General features: G+C 40.8%; 2 long non-coding RNA genes across 2 annotated transcripts in view; one reads left to right on the top strand and one right to left on the bottom strand.

The window, feature by feature from the left end:
• Nucleotides 1-992: 992 nt before the first annotated feature.
• Nucleotides 993-11,609, bottom strand: LOC123969235. Its single transcript, XR_006824686.1, has 4 exons — nt 11,489-11,609; nt 8,981-9,093; nt 4,494-4,570; nt 993-1,653 (listed from the first exon to the last, which is right to left on the bottom strand). It is a non-coding gene; the product is annotated as an uncharacterized LOC123969235 (long non-coding RNA).
• Nucleotides 6,810-15,875, top strand: part of LOC123969236 — a 197,441-nt gene continuing 188,375 nt past the window's right edge. Inside the window, exons 1-2 of the long non-coding RNA XR_006824687.1 lie at nt 6,810-6,927; nt 9,009-9,151. This is a non-coding gene — a long non-coding RNA (uncharacterized LOC123969236). The remainder of the gene's footprint in view (nt 6,928-9,008; nt 9,152-15,875) is intronic.

Raw genomic sequence — 15,875 nt, 5'->3', positions numbered from 1 at the left:
AGGGTGTGTGGTTTGGATCTTGATTGCGGGTAACATTGTTATTGGCAAAGGGCTACGGTCGGTCAAACCAGAAACATGCATCTTGAAGAGCTTCATTTTGTTTTTCCTTCAGACACAAGTGTAATTGATAACATTCTCATTTGGGGGAGTTTATGGAATATATTGTTTCCTTCCTGTTTGTGCTGGTACTCAAGTCACAGCACTTGTTTTTGTTAAATTTAAAAGAGTTCCCTCAAAACCACATGTTTGTGGGTGAGTCCTAAGATGTTTCTCATTAAAAGTAACAACTTTTTGAAACTTTTACATTATTGAAATAAATGTATGATGAGATGTTTCATTTATATAGCCCATTCTTTGTCCAACACTGACATACTCTCTTTAAATACTGTATTGCACAGTCTGAGCATGTAAACCTTTTGTACCTTCTCCAGTTCCCATAAAACTTGTATTTATCTAGGTCAAGTAAAAAAAACTTCTCAAACACATTGCCAAGGTTCTAGTACTTGAAAGTCCCTTTTTGGTGTTGCTTGATGAGTCCTCATTGTCTATTTTGATCGTTAATTTGTCTATGAAGGTCTAGAAATCTCTGCTGAATTCCAGGGAGGCTGATGGTTTGTGACAGTTCTGTTGCTGGTTCTGTTTAAGACAACCACAAACTGAGAGCAATTCTGCGGAGGTCAGAACCTTGCCACTTCTCATCAAAATGCAACCCAGAAGGAGGGTCAGTCTCTGTTGGTATTCAGGACAGGGACTGACCCCCCTGTACCACAGTGGACTCTTTACACGGGGCTGTTCTCTGCTATTCAGCAAATGTTGATAGAGTTTGGAATTGCTATATTGCTAGTGCTATTTACGTACCCCCCACCCCCCTCCCCCTTACAATCCTCCTTCATTTGGAGTCCAAATGTCATAACAGTGTCTGTGTAATGTACGCAATGATTAGGTTTCTCTCAGGGATCCTTGTTCATGGCCTCCAACAGATGGCCCACTCCTCTTTGTATATGCAGATTTATTCACTGGGAATGTTTACAGATATCGTCATTACATGGACATCCATAGCTAAATAGGCAATAATTGCAGCAAAAGCTGTCATCCAGTCAGTGTTGTTTTTGTCATGTTCTGGCTGAAAGGAACAACTTGCAAAGAGGGACAGCCAGTATCGCACATTTGACCTTTTACATGATTTTCAATTACTGGAGAGAGGAGAGAAACGGAGGGGTCCCTGTAGTGCAGCTGTCTCTGCTGTCTCCCCTCCAGAACATCTGTCCATCGAACGTGGCAACGGCTCCTCTTTCTCCCCGTGAGGTCGCCTGCCCTGCCCAGGATGGGCAGGTGTGTGCTGGGCCAGGCCTCTCTGTCATTAAGCGGCCCAGCTGTGCTGTCACGTCTGGCATAGAGGCGGGTGTCATCCATGACCCTGTCTCAGCCCCCTTGGAGGGGCATACATAGACCTTGACAGGGCAGCTGAGGGTAAAGCCACGCATGGAATATCTATGAAGGACGACCATGTCGCCCCCTCCTTGCACCCTGGTGGGTGCCACCTCCGCATGCTTGCCTACCCTTCTGCCAAAGTGCAGGATGGGCCCTCATCAGCCGTGTCAGTCAATAAAAAGAGAGAACATCACACCTCCCCTCCTGCTGTGTCCTGTGTGTCTTTTTAAAGGAAAAGTTACAAACAGAGTGATGGAAGACAGGATACACAGTTTGTACATCTTTAAAACTAGGGTACTTTATGAGATTTTAATTCTTAAAAAATCAGGTCACACTTCTGTGTATAAAATTCATGGCAAAAAAACACATTTAATGTGGGACTGTGCAGTGCTAATTCTGCAAACAACATGTTCTTGGTTTTTGTATCAATATTCATACTCCAAACTTGTGCATTTCATCATGTATGATCTCATGGAAACACTGTAATCATTTATATTTTTGCCCCCGCAGCCGATGAATGAGCCTCTGATAAAACTCAGATATGGGTACGGCTTGAACAGTTCAGTTGAGGGTAAATACCAATCAATTGGCAACTAATTAGAGAAATTTGTGAAGAATAAAAACCCACAAACACTACTACTAATGATGAAGTAATACCACTTGGTGTGCGTGTTGCCTTGGAAACTAGCCTCTAGTTTTGACAGATTTCAATCAACCTTCAATTAAGTGCTATGTCTGGTGCAGATAGTATGCCCTCACAGATAGTCGACAGAAACAATGTAGGAGAAAAATACTTGAAACAGATACCTAGTAATTTACAGTTTGGAGTTGCTGGTGAAATTTAGCCCTTAATATTTTTTTTCACTAAGGTAAAAAAAAAGTCAAAGTGTTGTGTGCAGGAGTACAATGGGATCATTTATCAGCATTTATTTCCCTGCAGGCTACACCAAATTGACCAGCAGCTCTGGAGTTAAGAGTCAGCGCCATATTTCTGGTACTTCAAGTACCTGATTTTGGTTGGACAAACATATTACTAACGACAGATACTGACATGCTTCAAACTTCCCTCTTTATTCAGCTTCTATACAGGCCTAGAAGAAACCAGCATCTCCAGTGAGTGTGCAGTTTGATTTTTGTCCTGGGAGTTTATGGCTCAGCGGGTCTGCGTGCATTTGAATGCAACGACCTGTTTCACCTCTAGTCAATGTATTAATTTACTCCATATTTAAGGAGTTGCTCATTCAGCTGCAAAATGGTAATTCCATTCAATAACTTCATGGTAGTTAAGGCAGAGGAAGGGACAGATTTTCAGGGGAGAAATATAAGAGATTGTGGAGAAACGACAGTGGGATTGAAATAGATGCTGCTGAACGCAGTGGTTGGCAAACTGGAGGGGAGAAATGGATCCATTAAGTGAGTCCAGTTCATATTTTTGTAGGAGATCTAGTCTTATTGCAGTTGTTGCCACACTGAAGCACACAGACATTGTGATCAGAGTGGAGCAGGAAAAGAGATGAGATGGAAATCAGTAACTGACGCTTGGAAAGAGAATATGTGCATTTTTATTTAAACTGGCTGTGTTGCATAGTCGCAGCTGTGCCAAAAGCTGAAAAATTTAAAGAAAGGGCAAACAAACCAGCCTTTCATGCACCTTATCTAAAAAAACAGACATTTTTGTGTTGCATTATTCGATAGAAAGGCAACATATAACATAAAAAACCCCAAAATGTGTTAATTTAGGCTTCTTGTTTATTAAAAACAGATACAAACATTTAGAGCGTCTCACAGTTCTACATAAATTGTAAAAGCATTTTGCATACACTCTTTTAAAACACATTTTTTTAAAGAATGAAGTGCATTTATTTTGATATTTTCCTGAGTTGCATTAAGTGGCAATAAAATTTAGTCCCATTTCTCTGTATACTGTAACTTGTTGTCTAGGATAAGCTGTCAGTTTCCTTGAAAACATTGTGGTAATTTACTTTTAATGTAAATTTCAAAGCATAAGCATAAAAAAGTACACTAAATGTGAGCTCTTCCAGTGTTGTGGAAACAGTAGAGAGGCACAGAGGGATAATCATAGTGTTTTATTGTATAAATGGATAGCGTGTATGCTATTTACACATTCTCAGAGATTCTACAAATGGTTTAACTTGGAGATGTTCTTTTCTTCACCATTAATTTTTGTCTATCAGTCTAAATAGCCTGGCCATCTTCAAAACACTGCTGACAGTTGTCAAGTCCTGTTTGTCTAATGTTTTGCAGCTCTGGGAAAATAACTCTTTGCCCTGCATATTCCAATTTCCGATTTAATTAATTATGCTGTGGTTAGTCTGTCTCCTGATGTCAAGAAAGTTGCCAGATATTTAGGAGTTATCTTTGATGGAAATCTAAGCTTGAAGAACTCCAGCGGATTAGGTTTTGCTTTATCGTGCAAAATATCTCCAAATTAGAATTTTAAAAACTGATTTCTATGATGGAGCTTCCTTTTCTGTCAAAACTCCCTTTTGTGTTTACAGCTTGTGCTTAAAACCTTTTGTGGTACAGTGTTATTCCTTTTTAATTTGCTGAGAATTTTTAGGCCATGACGGGTATAGCCACACCTGCAGAAAAGCTTGAATATGTAAAATTTTACTCTCAAACATACAGCGATTGGGTTGCTAAAAGGGAAAATCCACCCTAAAATAGAACTCACATAGTATGTTGCTGTTGTTCTGTAATAGTTTTTCTTTTTAAGCAGAACAGTCTATAGTCAATAATATAACCGCTCATTCTACACTGTGAACACACACTCGAACTTCTGTGATTAACATCCAATATCAATTTAGGGATTATATTTCCAGTGGCCCCACAAAAGCTGTATAATTAAGTTCCCAAATATTGTAGTCTTATCTGTCATGCAGTGCAAAAAATCAAAACCCTCAAGTGCAAATTGCTTCATCGAAACCAGAATGCACACTGAATCTTCTTTTGACCAGCATGAAATCAAAAATGTGATGTTTGTTTGGTCATTTTTGAGTTATTGGATTTTTCAGTGTCAGTAGTGTAATTCCCAGCCTTACCTACAGTGTATACACACACGTCTGGTGTTATTGGCAGCGCGCCTTCATCCTCCGACACCTCCAGCGTCCCTGGTGGCCTTTGTCACAGAAGAAAGAGAATGATCAATATCCCAGTTAAACTAGACTTTCAAAGCTGATCGTAGGGCCTCGTTCTGGGGCCATCTTCTTTAATGAATTTTCTTTCATTCCACACAAGTTTTTAAACATCAAACAATAAATCGGCCAGGGCACAGTAAAATATTTAGATCTATTGACTGTGTTTGAAAAATGTAGAGGGCAAAAACTCTAGTGGTTTGATGCTGATACATTCTGAACACTTTAATCCACCCGAGTGTTTCCTTTTATCTGCCTGGGTTTCTCCAAAAGAGGGGAAAAGGGCCTCAAGAATGTTCTCAAAGATCCAGCAACTCTTTCTTAAAAGCTCCTTACCTTCAATTGCTCTTTTCTAACACAGTGATTCTCAATGTTCTTGGTACTGAGGCACACTTAAAAAAAAAAACACCCACGGCACACTTAATGATTGATTCTATGAGACGATCAGTCAAATCCTTGAGTGACTGTTCACCTTAAATGACAGTGGGTACAGGACCTGTTTCAGAGAAAAGACTGTGTTTGAATTTCAATTCTGTAGTTCTGTTTAAATATAATTTTCCTCTTGTCAATAAAATCTCACATGTGGAAATGTGATGTGCAGCATGGCAGAGTGACATTACAAAGGTTGTAAAACATCTGTTTTATGGCATTGGCAGTTTATTGTTGTAGCGTTGCATTTCGTCATCCCCACCTCAAAACAACTCCTAGAACAAACCCTAAAACAAAAGAGGTGATAAAGATCTTTGGTAAGACGCCACGTTCGTTTTTTTGGTTGGAATGGGTTTCGACAAAATATCTTTATTCTGCCATGAATGGTCTAAAAAAAACGAAAAAAGGAATCAGGGAGGCTGCAGCGGAGTTATCTAAAATATTTTCTGTCTTTCAATATTGACGGGTTGTTTTCAGATCGTACAAGCCAGAGATCAAAAAGAGCAACTCAGCGAGTTTGAGCAGAACCACACTTCAGTCAGTGTGTTGTGTATATTAAGTGCACATCACAGGATTTTTTTTCCTACCCTACAAACACTTCTCTATAGGTATAGTGAAATCTCTCTTGGTATTTTTGGTCAAAGTCACATCAAGGTGAACATCAGCGCCTTGGTCTGACCCCTTGTGGAGCCACTCTTCCTAATGTAGTGATAAATTGTACAGTGTGTATGCATATCTTTGCATGGCTGGTGTGTGCATGTGTGCGTTTGGCTGGCGTGACAGCCTGGCCCTGACGTTAAACATCTGTTAGGTGATTCATTCGGCTGCGGATGTAGAGTGACACCGAGGCACATCTGCCGAGGTGCGGGCGATCCCTGCAACCTGCCCCTCATAAGGCCCCAGCCTCACCACCCAAACCACTTTTCTGATGATTGCGTCATTTTCCCCCTCCTCTCCGCTGCTGCTAGTTCACAAAAGTGACATCCTGCTTTTTTCCCCAGTTGTGCATGCTGGAGAGCAGCAGATGCATAGCCTTGGGGAGATTTAGAAATGGCAAACACAATGAAACTCAAGAACCTGGGAAAAAAAGCGATCCCAGATAAACCTCATTTTGTCCTTTTCAGCCATGCCAGAATTAACATCATGCTAAAAATATGCTGTGATTTGTGCATTTTGAATGTGCTTAATACATCACAATAAAGTGGTCAAGAAAAGTGCCAGAATAATGAATTGATTAGTCAGTCAATATAAAATAAATCCTCAACAATTTTAAAAATCTTGTATTTGTGTAAGTCATTTAACAACGGGAAAATCCTAAAATGTGCTGCTTCAAGCCTCTCAGATGTAATGATTTGCTGCTTTTCTCTGTTTTAAAGCATTGTAAATTTAATATCTGTGGTTTTTGCTATTTGAGAACTTGTTTTTCACTATTTTGTAACATTTTGTGGACTAAACAGTTAATTGATTGACCCATAAAATAAATGACAGACAAGTCAATAATGAAAATAATTGTTAGTGGCAGTCCTAGACAAGACTGTATTTTATTTTGGCACAAAATCATCATCAGAGTGTTTTTATAAATTGATACACTGACAACAAATTTATTCCAGTGAGTGGAAAGATTGAGAAATCATTTGAGTTTAAGTGACAGATGCTTCTCTTCACTACTGTGTAGGGCATTGTAATCACTTGAATGAATACAGCTTGACTAATTAAGGTTATGCAGTTGGCTGGCTCTCTCCAAACAAAGCCCAAGTAATGTGGATTGTGTTGTAGCACAGCCCCCATAGTATAGTGCAGATGAGAGCGGAGTTGATATGCTGTTCAGTCTGACGTGTCAGTTGGAAAAGTGCTAGAAAGATCAATCAGTCTAGCACTTAATTTTCAACATCCCGTTCGTGTTTCCACTTAGGTAAAGATGTCATTTTTTTTGTGAGATAATAAGCTCATAAATTGATTTACTGTATTGTCTGGCTGCACTGCTCTCTGCCCTGCTGTTATCATGACGAAAACACTGAGGAATATGACTGTAACAAATTAAACAGCAATAGCTGATGACTAACAAACACAGCCAGGGCAGGAGATGATGATGACTGAAATGCGCTGGATAACCTGTTCTTGAGCTTGCTGTGCATGTTTGGCACAGATAGAGTCCAAGGACGCGCAAGGCCTTTGATCCTGTCTCTGGGGCGTCCCAGATGTTCCAACACAGGGCAATGTCAAGTCTAGTTTATTTGCAGAGGTAATGCCCAGCCATTATATGTTCAACTCATCCATCAAACAAAAAGGAACATTTCAGGAACGAGTTCTTCTTTGCACGACTGAGCAATTGAGGTTTGTCAGTGAAGGGAGTCTTGATAGACCATAACCACATTTTCAGTTAGATGTGCTTTAAAGGGCCCAGGGCATGATGTTTAGTCAGGGCACCCATGGGACATTTCCTCTCCTAGTCAATGCAGATGTTTGAGGATATTATCTATAATTTGAAGTAAAGCTCAATGTAATATTTAATTTCCATAGATGTCACTGAAGTAGAAGTTGTCCTTCCTGAAATCAGTGATTATTTTAATCATAAGGAACTCATTTAAGTGCACTCTGACTTTTCATCTTTGAGAAGAGTGTCAACCAGTAGGTGGCAGTATGATACCTGAATCTGCTACTTCCCCAAATCAAGACTCCTCAATCATTACAAAGAATAAGCACTTTGACTATTTCAATTGACAACTTAAAAATATACAATAAAATCTTCTGCAGTTATTATATACAAACTGGTATTTTTAACTAATATTATTATATACTATCACAGATCCATATTCAAATGCAAAGTCTGACTTGGCACTGCACAGAATAAAATCATGCACTTTTGTATATCCACAAAACTATAATATTTTACTGAGCAGTGATTTCAGCTGTAGCAATGAATTTGAAAAGCAAAGGGAAAAACTAAAATGTCTGACTAAAGGATCAGCCTGAACTTTAGGATCCATTGACTAAACTGTAAACGGCATGCTCCTGAGTGTTTCTAATCAGCTTTATATAGTATGACTAATGCTCTGCTTAAAAAACACACCTGACCTTTGGTTAAATAGCTTGTATTTTAAATATAGATTAACGAGATACTTGTAGTTTGATTAAGCCCTGTACTTGGGGGTAATTTTTCAAAATGTATTTAAATAGACATATTTGGTTCTTTCTTGTTTTTTTTCGGGGTCCAAAAACAGTAAGGAAATGTTTTTTAGTTTACCATTTGTAAATATAATGCTAAATCCTTCTTTCAGCTTAAATAAAACTGCTTCGGCAGTTCACCTTCATAAGAGCATATTTTCAACATCTTCTTCCACTTTGTAACAACAGTGCAGCAATTACGCTTAATGCTTGGAATCTTTTGTAAATGCTTTCTACCGATATTGACAGTATCATTCTTACAGCTGGGCAAGGTGAAGGGATAGGGAGCTCTTGTAAATGCATATGCGACACCATTTCCCCTCCAACTATAACTTCAATCCCCACTGAAAGCAATTAAATGGTAGCTGAAATCCAGAGGACCTAATGGGTTAATTTCTGGGCTTGTTGCTTCAACAATGCTAACACAATGAATTTTCTTTGTTTGTTTAGCAACTGAGCTCAAGGTGGACTTTTTATTGACTCTTGTCCAGTTACAAAATGCTAAAACTTTGTGGCTGCACTGATAACAACAGGCGTCCTAGATCAGACGGTATGAGAGTACACAGAATATTTTTGTAGCTTATTAAGTTACTTCTCAAAATGTATTTCTACAGATTTAAATAAAAATGGTGCTACATTCACTGCCTCTACTCAGAATTAGAGATTTATTTTCTGAGGAGGGGAAAAAAAATCAATTAGTGCTAAATTTATTCATGGATTTCTGCGATCAATGCGAGTCCACTCACAGGGGCTCGGTGGGACCCAGTTCATCCCAGTTAATGTGTTTGAAGGGGAATTACCATTGATGTTGTTTTCCCTTCCTCTCAGGTCAAAGAGCATCTCGGAGCTGTCACGGCCCGCCTGCCACTTGGGTGGAACTACCCTCCAGTCATCACCTTTACCCACAAGGCACCTGGACAGTAGAGGGGATGGGGTTGGAGTGGCGGCTGATGTGAGGGAAAGACAATCAGGTGGGTTGGCTGTGCTGAATCTAACATACCCACTGTCTGGGAGTCTCTTGCTAGAGCTAATTGTGAATCCAATCAAGGCTGGGAATACTGGCTATTGATTTACCTCACTAAACACATGCAATAAACAAATACAGAGGGAATACATTATGTGTAAATTCACTCACAAATGGCTTTCACGTCCACAGACTATTCATATAATCTACAGTAGCGCTCAGTGTGCTCCTATTATCCTGGTCTGCTAGGTGAAAAACAGCTGTTCCCCACTCTCTCTTAATTTGCTGCAACCACTGTAATTTTTATTCACATGACCTTGCATGACTTCTTGATTGTTTTCGTAATTCTTGCATACTTCATAATGCTGCTCCGAAAGATGTGCGGTGTGATCTTCTGAAATGTTCCTTCAAGGATATTCTTTTCGCTCTTCATATTGATTTCAAACAGTTCCTGCACACAGGCTATATTTCAGGTCAATTAGACATATTTGGGCATTTGCAAATCATTTTTTCCCTCTCAGATCCTGGGGCTCTAAAACTGCACTTTTGGCCCTAACAGCACTGCTCAGATTCTCTGTGGAGCTTGACATTTTGATCCGCAACAGAGACTAAATGATAACCGTTTCCTTGTAAATACTGTTGCCTGCGGGGGAGGGTTTAAATAGACGAGGAGGACTTTTCACTCACTCACTTGTTTATATTCACAACAAATCTAAATATGGAAAGCTCAAGCATTTAGTATATAGTGCGCATTGCATGCAGCAGTGACAGGGTGCAGAGTAAGTAGTGCAAGGGGAGACCCATAATTACAGCAAATTATTGTGAGTAATTTTTTTAATTCCTCAGCTTTACACTTACAAATTATGTAATTATGACCGTTTCCCAGAAAGATAGCAGAAAGGTTGTGATTGTTCGGTTCAGACTTTCTTCAATATAATTCCACTATCTTTCTTTCTGTCACTCTCTTTGTTTTGTTTTTCTTTAAAAAGAATATCTTTGAAGGTTTTTTTCACTTCATGTATGAAAGAACAAGCTGCCTTTGTTTGAAGTGTTTGGTCTTGGCATCTGTGATCACTCTCATTAGGGCTCTCCTCTCACTGAGAGCAAAAACACTCCAATTCATTTATTTTTATTTCAAACATATCATTGACTGCTGTCTGAGTTCGCATCCACATCTAAGAGAAAGTATTTATTTGAACTTAACAAACGCCCCTCTCTCAATTTTAAATATAAATGGAGGAGGGATCGATTAGTCACTCTCTGATTTTTGTATGTTTTCCCCCTATCTCTGAAAAAACATAAAACGAGTAAATAATTCCTTTTACCAGTACGTGGAGAGATTGGACGGAATATTTATTTTGCCTTGAGAGAAAGTCAGTGCTGAAGTTCGACCCCTGTGTATTGTCATGACAACCAAAGGTCTCTGACATTTCGTGGCTGGAAGATGACAACATCTCACTACTGCTGTGTACATGGTGAACCGGCAGCGCTCACACAGGGGATGATTGACATAAACACTTTTTAATTGAGCTGCAAATGTTGTCAAAAGATGGGGTCATTATTTTAGCATCCCCTAAGGGGAAAATCTGCTCATGCAAAAAGAAAAAGAAATGTATAATTAATACAGCCAGTCGCATTATGCCCGATGTGAGGCTGAACAGATAGGATAATATTACACTTTGACTGTGGCGTCTGAGCCTTTCCCAGATCGCTGATAGTGTTCAGCGGATGGCTCCAGGGAAAGATTGCTCCTTGTCACATCCTTATCAAAGGAGCGTTTTGTTCCTTCTTGCGCACACAGTTCTTATTCCACAAGAAGGCCTGTGATCTGTTATATGTGTGTAGATCTTTCTTGAGCACCCCCCCACCCCCACCCCCCCACTCCCTTTCAATGCTCAGCTGAAGATCAATTGTGTTTGTACTGTATGTGAATGTGTATCAAAGAGTCCCCACAGTCAATGCCTCCACTTATAAGGTAATGTACTGACATGGGAGATTCCACGGGGACTGTGCAGAGCTCTCCGTGTACAGAGGCTTTGCAGCAGAGGGAACGGTTGGGAGGAGGGGGAACACAACAGTCATATAGCGTGGGAGGAGGTAGCTGGATTGATAACACACACCACTTACACAATACTATCACGGAGAGCAAATATATACCTACATGCATGGAAATGCAAACACATATGCACATACAATGTTGTCAGTGGATGGTTTCAACATGAAGGGCTCCTGACCTGAGTGTTAGCCGCGCTGATGAATCTCCCATCGAACACCTATTCTGTTTCACAGAGCCATGGGGGGATTCGCTCTCAGTGAGAACTTTCATAGCAACAAAAACACTCACCCAGTTGTTTTATTAATCCTTCAGACTTATGAAGGTAGCTGTCCACGCAGAAGGGGAATTATTCCCATGCATTTCAATATTATATTGACCTTATAACTTGCCAAGTTTAAGTCAGAAATCCATAGTTGCTCTTGTCTGAGATGTGGGCAGCCCGGTGCTCACCAGCTCCTCCTTCCTGCACTCGCTCTTTTACAGCTGAGGTGGGAGGCAGGTCAAATACAAGGCTGGGGTTTTGCTGGATTTAACCCAGCCAAAGGAGAGAAGTGGGAGGATGCAAGCGATGGTCTTTGCCTGTGTGTGTGTGTGTGTGTGTGAGAGAGAGTGTATGGGTATTTAATAGCAATAGGATGTGGGGCGCATAGTCCTTTTGATTTGTCTGTGTGCTTTTCTATGCGTGTGTATGAATGTGTGGATACATAGGCAGTGACAGAAGGTGACCCCTGTGTCAGTGGTTTATTATGTCCGGTTCATTTGCTAGGCCAGACTCTACTGGCTGTCAGTTTTACTGCCTGACTGTGTCAGCTGGACAGTGTTAAGTCTGATGGAGTGTTTTTGCCTCTGAAGCCATCCTGAACAGAAAGGCAGGGAGAGCTATATAACAGGCTCAGTGACAGGTTCTCAAAACAGGCGGGCCATGAATATGCAAGCTCTTCCACAAACAGCCTGGGAAAAAAAACTGCTTGATGTGGCTGAATCTGAAAATAAGCAATTTTGCCATATTCAACCAGCAGCATTGACACTTTCAGCATATTCCTCTGAGAGTCTCACTGTCTCTTCAATTTTATTTCTGTAGAGAGAGTTGGAGGAGAGAGTTTCTTGCCTGTTTCATCACTAAATATTAAATAATGTTTCACTTTAATGTCACAACATAATGAAGACAGGAGAGGCATGTGCTAAGGGATAAAAAGAAATCATAATTGGATATGTTTGAGAAGTTATGATATTTGTGCATTTTTTAATTATGTGATTTTGCACAAGTAACATGTCTTGATTGATTGGGATAAGGACCTCCTCTTAGCTCCAAATGTGCTTCCACCCTCCCCTGTTTAATGCAAATTAAGTGAACATGTGCCTTTGATATTGAAATGATCTTACTGCTTTCCTACAAACATTTCGGCAGAAGTGGAAATGGAACTGCGTGTGCACTTTCTTACTGTAAGTTACATTTATGTACCTCACCTTAACCATGAGCTTCACTGGGACCCAGAATTAATGTTTTCTTTGTTAATAAACAACTAAAATTGCCTAAAAACAGATATGCATAATACTACTACTACTACTACTACTACTACTACTAATAATAATAATAATAATAATAATAATACAGTTACAGTAAAACAAATTAAATCAAAATTCACTCACATTGAAATGTAACAGTTGGAATACACAGAAATCTTTTGATACTAGTTCTGATATCATACCTGAGTTTTGGTACTGAAACCAAAACAATATAAGGTTTAGTTAATTATTATTTCCATTATATATTCACCTTTGATCATTTTGTGATTAATAATTTGGTTTTATAAAACATCAGAAAATAGTGAAAAATGCCAATTTCCCAGAGCCCAAGGGGACACTTTGTTCAACCAACAGTCGAACACTTGTACACTGTAATGTAAGACAAAAAACAGCAGCAAACTCTCAAATTTGAGCTATTGAAACCAGGAAATAAAATTAGCACCTGCCACCTGTTAAATACTGGGTATATGTTGGCTTTGGCAGGTAAACATTTCAGGTGACCTGCCGCAATGAGAGTTAGAGCTTCTTTATATTAAAAAAATATTATTTTTAAAAAGCAATTTCTAAATTTAAAGCAGTCTACAAACTTATAATACTTAAAATTAACTTATTAACTTAAAATAGGCAGATTGGGGGGACTGGGGGATGTATTACATTATGGTACATGGTAAATGCATACAGGCCCAGTGAGAGTCCCACTGCAGCAGACAGAGCAGCCCCGACCTTACAGCCCTGCTGTCCTGAAGTAACAACACACCGACTCACTAATTACCTGCTATTGTCTAGATAAGCAGTAGTATTGGCTCGTCCTTAAACTGTCTGCTTCTTCTGTTTTCTGTTGCCTTGTTCACATATCTTGTAGATAGCAGGCAAATTGTTTGCAAAGAGATTGATAGTGATATTTCCATGTCTCCTGCCCAGGTGCTTTGTAGATTTTACTGTGAAAAGGGTTGAGGGCAGGATCATATCCGTTCACAGTTAAAGTTACTCTGGTCTGGCCACCGTTCTGTACGAGGGGAAAGGGTGGTGATGCTATTAACTGAACTCCTTTCCTGTTTAGAGGAAGGGGCTGTACATTCCAGCACATACACACGTGCACGCGCACATGGACACGTATGAAGACATTCTTGTTCATGAGTACAAATACTTTTATGCGCACCACCTAAACAAACTTTATACTTAGTATACATTTTACAGCACATACTCATGAGCGTGCACTCACACATCTAAATGCAGGCACATGCCTTCCTGCTCTGACACATTCACTCACTCAATGACTCTGTCTTCCTTTCCTACTTTGTCTCTCTCTTTTTCTCTCACTCCCTTTACTGGAAGGCCACTCTGATAGACCCCCTTGTAAGGAGAGACACACCATCCCAGCTGATTCCAGGGGGAGTCCTTCAGAGACAGCACTTCCAGTGGCTTCAGTGCATTAAAGCTTTTACCTTTCGCTTCTAAAGGCATCGGGACAAAAACAGGCCGAGCTCTTTCTCTCCACTAGGGAGAGAGAGAATGCATTGTCTTGTGAGGACACTGATTACTTAGGAATCAGTCATCAATTATTCAAATGATGGCATACTGTATTGCCTCCACCTTTAGTGACAAGACGGCCTTTCAAGGCTGGGAAGTGCAGAGACACACCCTGCCCGGCCCGCAAGAATCAATACAGGCCGGGGTAGTTAGCTTCCTTGCTTTCTTTTCAGTCTGTCTCACTCTTTATACCAATGTGAAATTAGGGCCCTGGCATTACATTTGGGAAACCTTGAAGTGCCAGCTGCTGAACAGGCCACAGGACTAAGGCAGGCCACCATGGAGGCCTGTGGGGTTTGGAAACGCGCCCTTGGCATGTCCCTCAGTTCACTCTGCCGCCTTTTTGTCAAATTCTACCCACTCCCGTTGGTCTCTCCAGTGCCTGTTGTCTTAACTCAGCTGATTAGCTGCAAGTGAGCCTGATGAATGTCCGCAGTTCATCCACAACACCTGGTTCTCAGGAGAACCGATGCTTAAGTTGCCTCAAGGATGGAGACAGACGAAAAAAAGGGGACTTTCTCTCAGACCAATCCAAAGATTGGACCACCCAGGATTTGCATACTTGAGGTTTTTACTTTGCTTTTCTTCCTTGCCTCCACTCAACGGTGTTGCAGAGTTTTCCCTGGACCAGACTTCTGGCATACTTTACACTCCCACTCCTTAGTCACTGTCACTGAAACACAAAGAGCCCAACACACAGCCCTGTGTCCTGTCCCAGACTTTCTGACCTCCCTTCTCTGGAAGCCTTTGCCGCCTTGCAATGTTTGCTCACAGAATATCCTCTTACTCTGCTGCAGAGCCAGAGCCCTTATTTTGAACAACCACAGACCACTAAAAAAGGTCAAGCACCCCAGGCCAACGAGGCAATTATACAAATGAAGTGTAATTCACACCTGATCAGCTAAAGTGGATGGTCATTCTTTCTTTTTTGCTTGTATTGTCATGTGTTTCTCCCATGTTGTTATTTCAGGGAGATGTCTCTGACTTTCAAGGTCAATGGGCAAGCCACTGCTGTTTATTTGCGGACCATTTGGCCTCTCAGAGTTTGCCTGTGTTGCAGCTTGTGACATGAAAGAGTGAAGAAAATGTGAAGGGGAGATGAAAAATCTGGGGTGAGGAAAAGTATGGGAGGAGCCAGAGGATAGGGAGGGATGGGGGTAGAGGTGGGGAGGGTTGCTGGAGGAGTTGGATGACAATGGCTGGAGTCCAAGGTTGGCTAATAGTATCTGACACACTGCAATTTTGAGGCTTATATCAACATTGTTTTTACAGCTGTAATTAAGCCACCTAATCAGAAGCACATTGGTCGGGACAGTCTGGGGTTGTGAGGGGGCAGACACAGTGAGCTGTGTTCAGCCCTGCGGCAAGGCAGCAGCACCGCACTGGGCTTGGGCTAGGTGGAGGCCAGCCAAGGGAACTGTGGGTGGGAGAGCATCTTGAGTGTGACACACACATACACACAGATGTACACAAGGGCTGTACATTGTGAACCAGGGCCACACTGAGTACAGATATGGAAAGGGAGCTTTTTTTCCCTGCATTTGTGTATGTGTGAGTGTGTGTGTGTGTGTGGGAGTGTGTGTGTGTGTGTGTGGGGGGGGGGGGGGGGTTTTTGTGA

Source organism: Micropterus dolomieu, linkage group LG04 (assembly GCF_021292245.1).
Source record: "Micropterus dolomieu isolate WLL.071019.BEF.003 ecotype Adirondacks linkage group LG04, ASM2129224v1, whole genome shotgun sequence".
NCBI lineage: Eukaryota > Metazoa > Chordata > Actinopteri > Centrarchiformes > Centrarchidae > Micropterus > Micropterus dolomieu.
The sequence above is the reverse complement of the archived record's forward strand: the minus strand, read 5'-3'. Positions and strand labels throughout refer to the sequence as shown.